The following is a 6,000-nucleotide window of genomic DNA, read 5'->3' on the forward strand; positions in this document are numbered from 1 at the left end:
ATTCACAGGGGACCCAAACGCTGTATTAGTTATACATAATCTTAAAATAAAAATGTTCTTATTTACCTGCGTTCCAATGTCTTTTTTGGTCGGTTTGGGGTCGATTTGAATCAGAGCGAAGGCGGTTTACGTTGCGAGTTTCAAACGTTAATCGGTCTGTCGCAATGTCAATACGACGCGCCTCAAGTTTCAATAGCGAAGCGCACTACTAAAAAGAGATTTCGCCGCATGAGACCCCCCCCCCCCCCCCCGCATGAGTCGGACAACAACTTGAGTTTGTCCAAAGGCTTTGTGTGGAAAGGACGCATTCTTGACAAGAAAAAAAGGCGATAAAGGCTCAATTTGAGGCCGAGAAAGACCCAAAAAAGGGTAGATTTTTAAACACTCTTGCTTTTGTTAGTGAAAAACAGATTCAAGGTATTCAAAACATGGCCCAAAATTGAATTTATTAGTCGAAGATCGGGCAATGACACCTTGATCGGCCCACTGCAAAATTATTCAGAATGCCGTGAAATGTAAGCGGCGGATAGCGTATTACTATCATTGATTAGAGTATAGAATTGCGACGAAATGCGAAGAATACTTCTTGTATGCTTCCTTTAGGCCCTGGAAAGAACGTCAATTGCAAGAAATTTTCGAATTTGACGGCACTGATATCCGGGCCGGCCGTCTGTTTCGAAAGATAGAGGGAGAAAATATTATGCTATTCATACGACTTTCTCATGGTATAATATAATCAGATACATCGTTGCAGTTTGAAGGACTTTCCTTTTAATAAAGCTGCTATTTATCCCCATTACTATAAAAGATAGCTGCCGGGCTCGTCAGTCTAAATTGTATTTTGCCGCGACAAATGTTATTAATATTACCTTATTCTCACTAAATTTCGCGAAAATTCAAGAGCCATATTTCGCGAGTACTTAATTTCGGGATTTTGAGAGGAAGGTGCAATTGGAGTGTATTAAATTTCGCGATTTTTATCTATTCTTCAATATGAAGCTTTGACCTCGAAACTGTAACAACATAATTAATATGAAAGTCATCGTAAAAACAGTAAACAAAACAATATACACAGAGCAAAACATAAGGTATTCAACAGTCTAAATCCCTAATAGGTTCCTCTACGACTGCAAGAGCGAGATTTTGAGGAACTTGGCGGCAGAGAACAGTTCGAACAGTGCGACTAAAAGAGTGGGAGATAACTAATGGACAAAATTAAACAAAAAACACTAAACATGAAGCTCAGACATGTTAGAATAACCATGATAAAACACATCGAGTTTCATAATTTTTTTAAATTATCAGTACGATATTAAATTTCGCGATTTTAAACTTCGCGTGTCCTATATTTCGCGAGTATTAAATTTCGCGATTTTGAAAAAATCGCGAAAATCGCCAAATTTAGTACTCGCGAAATTAAGTGAGAATAAGGGAGACCGATCGGACAAGCGTTTCTTTGCGTAATTTTGTCGTGGCATACATCGGAGGTTGGCTCTATGGTGTTGCACAATGAGCCACTTAGAACAGTGTGAACATTCTGAATTTCGCGTAGAAATAAATGTTTTCTTTCACCGAATAGGGCCTTTATAATCCATTCAATAGCTGAGGGGAAATATTACATTTCTTGAATAATCGCTTTTTATGACAAAGCTTTTGTTTCAAGCCAAGTTTTTAGCTTTCTACGTTGCACAGCTAAGGTTTTCTCTCGAATTCTGAGCCTACCTGGCAATAGTATCGTGAAACAATCGCTAAATATGCCTCCAAAGTGCCCGCCAACTCCATTTTGCCATACATCGCTCTTACGGAGAGCGGTTTGTTTGTCTGACTTTTGTCCGAGTCACAACGGGGGTTAAAATTTTGTGACGTCATTAGTGTGCTTCGCTATTATTATTAACTCAAGTTACTAACACCATTAACTATTAACTCTCCTCGCGGGGAGTGTCGTGGTATAATTTAACGGTCACTAGAAGAAAAGAGAGACAAGGGGCGAAACCCACTACGAGCGAATCTGTGACCACAGTTGATGTGACCAGTCTCGCGCGTGGATATGCGCGAGGAAACACGAGCCGACAGCCGGCAGCCTTTGACGGCGATTACCACGACACGTGAAACATGTGAAAATCATGGTTCAAATCCATTTAATTTCAATGTTGTTCACTAATGAGTATTTGAATTTCCGTTATGTTTCGCTTGGCTTTTTTCGAGATAAAACAAGCACATTTATGTGTACAAGTAGGCTTACCGGGCGCGATTACAGAAAGTAAATCAGTGAATAAGCAGTGAATAAACATTTCTCCTTTCAATGATACAAAATTTTGAATTTGGATTAACGGTTTTAAGATATATTAGAAACGGATGTCGCCTCTTGTTATCCTGGTTTAAATCAATATACTCACATACCCACCGTTGGCAATTCATGATTCACAGCGTTTATTGCCGTATGAGAAAGTTAGCAGTTATATTTTTACTTTTGATTGTTTCAGTTTTGGTCGCTGTTGTTGCCACTTTTTTAAATGTTTCACAATTCCGCGTTTTACAATATTCAGACATTCCGCGTTTTAAGATAATACGTCACTCCGTGTTTTACAATGTTCCTCCCATCCACCGTGGCGTTCCGCCGTTCCGCCATTCCGCCGAATTGAGTCACCCAAATATCCAAGAAGGCACATTTTCATAGTCTGATATAGGGCTACCAAAACAACTATAAAAGGTCTGGTATAAGGCAAACGTTTCAAAGTTAAAGCAACAGACCCCCAACTAGAAATATACAAAGTACAAAGGGATGAAAATCCATTACCAACCATGGCTAAAAGATACAGGAGCTTACCCTCAAGGGAAAATTTAGATTTCAAGACTTCCACTCCTAAACAACATGAAAAGCCTCTTTCACCCCTTAGCAAAAGACTACTCCATACCACAATTGACTGCCAACAGATAGACCATAGCAAAATAGTCGTAGTCTCATATATATAGAGACCTTTGATTCGTCTATGTTTTACTAATTTGCACTGATTTTCATTAATTCAAATTAAAACAACTTACCCTTTGTTTCTAAGGTGTGAAAGGCTGGGAACTCAAAACACAAATAATGAACAAACAAGCACGAATGGTTATTTAAGAAAGTCTCAAGCTGAGAATTCAACAGGTAAGTCGACAGATCACAAAAGAATCAACAGGTTATTATATGCTCCTGTCTTCTTTGTTTTGATACGCAGGAAGTGCCCTGCCATGTCTGCAATGCACACTGGTATCTTTTTCAGATTCGAATCATTTACTCGTGGCCGTTATCGTAAGCTTAAGCAGATCTCTCGTTAGCGCCAAATGACTAATTTTGGTTCAAAATATCAAAATAAAACTCGTACTCAAAACGGAAACGATGAATAAACAAGCGCGAATGGTTATTTACGAATCGAAAGTCTCATGCTGTTAATTCGACAGGTAAGTCTACAGATCACAAAGGAACAAACAGGTTCCCCTTTCTTCTCATAACACGTAACTGTTGATAGCAGGAACCTCATTGCAGAAATTTTCGCGACATGAAATTTTCCCCTTTTTCGTGATTTTTTTAGGAATTGCTTTAAAATGACCTATCACTCTAAATGATATCGTGTTAATTGTTCTACTTAACTAACTTAAAAACAACCACGTCACCTCCCTCCAATTTAAAAATACCCGAAATGGGCCGGCGAAAATCCGTGCGCCATCTTAGACTTTTCCATTTGTGACTATGGTATCAGTATCTAGCCAATGGACCACTGTTAGATTTATTAATTAATGTTGCAAAAACGGACATTTTGTGTAGAAATTTGTAAGAAACGTATTTTAAAAGAAAAAACTGTAGTGTAAATAAAGTTTATAAAATCTACCTATGATTATTTTTCGAAATTAAGTTGCATATCCTTGTGGAGCGTAAAAATGTGACAGTACAAATAACTACTAATTGATGTCTTTCCTGAGCCGCCTCAAATTTCAATTAAGAAAATGTTTATTTTTTGTCTACTTCATGTACATTTCCGCTTACCTAAATTCATGCAGCGAAATTTGTTCAAAAATCTTCAAAACATTTGAAATAAATCATTACAATCGTTTCAACCACGCTATCTATGAAGAATTTGTTTTAAATGCACAATTAATTACTAACTGATGTATTTCCTGAGCCGCCTCAAATTTCAATTAAGAAAATGTTTATTTTTTGTCTACTTCATGTACATTTCTGCTTACCTAGAACCATGTAGCGAAATTTGTTCAAAAATCTTCAAAACATTTGAAATAAATCCTAACAATCGTTTCAACCACGCTATCTATGAAGAATTTGTTTTAAATGTGAAATAAACTATAAGACTGTTAGCTTGAAAAAGTTATTTCTATTCTGGTTTAACTTCTATTTCGTGCAGTGTTTGCTAATTTGCACTAATTTGTATTAATTTAAATTAAAACAACTTACCCTTTGTTTCAAAGGTGTGAAAGGCTGCGAACTCAAATCACAAATGATGAAAAACAAGCGTCAACAGCTATTTTCGAAAGTCTCAAGCTGATAATTCTACAAAGGAACAAAGGAACAAACAGGTTATGATATTTATATAATTATAATTTATCTTGATACCCAGGTGCATGGTGAAAATTAATTATCTTTTTCTCGTAAACGAGTATGTTGACCAATCATTTTTCTCATAATTTGGGTGTAGCGATCAAGATCTCTCTGTAAAACGAAAACAGATAAATTCCTATGTTTGAAAAATAAATTATCACTCGAAATGTGTAGTTTGACAGTACTCGCAAGGGAATTATAGAGCTTACGATTAGATTTGAATAACTAATGTTGTGAAAACTGACTTTTTGTGTAGAATTTGTATCAAATGTATATTAACAGAAGAAACTGTAGTGTTCTTAAGCGAAATAAAGTTTATAAAATCTACCAGTGATTATTTTTCGAAATTTCGTTGCATATCCTTGTGGAGCGTAAAAATGTGACAGTACAAATAACTACTAATTGATGTCTTTCCTGAGCCGCCTCAAATTTCAAAGAAAATGTTTATTTTTTGTCTACTTCATGTACATTTCTGCTTACTTAGAACCATGCAGCGAAATTTGTTCAAAAATCTTCAAAACATTTAAAATAAATAATTACAATCGTTTCAATCACGCTTATCTATGAAGAAATTGTTTAAAATGTGAAATAAAGTAAGACACGGTTAGCTTGAAAACGATAATTCCATTTTTGACCTCTTTTCCTGGCTTTTATTCGTGTATGTTTTACTAATTTGCACTGATTTGCATTAATTCAAATTAAAACAACTTACCCTTTGTTTCTAAGGTGTGAAAGGCTGGGAACTCAAAACACAAATAATGAACAAACAAGCACGAATGGTTATTTAAGAAAGTCTCAAGCTGAGAATTCAACAGGTAAGTCGACAGATCACAAAAGAATCAACAGGTTATTATATGCTCCTGTCTTCTTTGTTTTGATACGCAGGAAGTGCCCTGCCATGTCTGCAATGCACACTGGTATCTTTTTCAGATTCGAATCATTTACTCGTGGCCGTTATCGTAAGCTTAAGCAGATCTCTCGTTAGCGCCAAATGACTAATTTTGGTTCAAAATATCAAAATAAAACTCGTACTCAAAACGGAAATGATGAATAAACAAGCGCGAATGGTTATTTACGAATCGAAAGTCTCATGCTGTTAATTCGACAGGTAAGTCTACAGATCACAAAGGAACAAACAGGTTCCCCTTTCTTCTCATAACACGTAACTGTTGATAGCAGGAACCTCATTGCAGAAATTTTCGCGACATGAAATTTTCCCCTTTTTCGTGATTTTTTTAGGAATTGCTTTAAAATGACCTATCACTCTAAATGATATCGTGTTAATTGTTCTACTTAACTAACTTAAAAACAACCACGTCACCTCCCTCCAATTTAAAAATACCCGAAATGGGCCGGCGAAAATCCGTGCGCCATCTTAGACTTTTCCATTTGTGACTATGGTATCAGTATCT

At 36.3% G+C, this 6,000-nt stretch overlaps 1 protein-coding gene across 1 annotated transcript in view; it reads right to left on the bottom strand.

The window, feature by feature from the left end:
* Positions 1 to 3,068, bottom strand: part of LOC144647101 (uncharacterized) — a 63,421-nt gene extending 60,353 nt beyond the window's left edge. The window contains exon 1 of the mRNA XM_078506854.1: positions 3,043 to 3,068. The gene's annotated coding sequence lies outside the window, so the exon portion shown is untranslated. The remainder of the gene's footprint in view (positions 1 to 3,042) is intronic.
* Positions 3,069 to 6,000: the final 2,932 nt, after the last annotated feature.

This window comes from Oculina patagonica, chromosome 3 (assembly GCF_052425735.1).
Source record: "Oculina patagonica isolate OP01 chromosome 3, crgOcupat, whole genome shotgun sequence".
Classification (NCBI taxonomy): Eukaryota; Metazoa; Cnidaria; class Anthozoa; order Scleractinia; family Oculinidae; genus Oculina; species Oculina patagonica.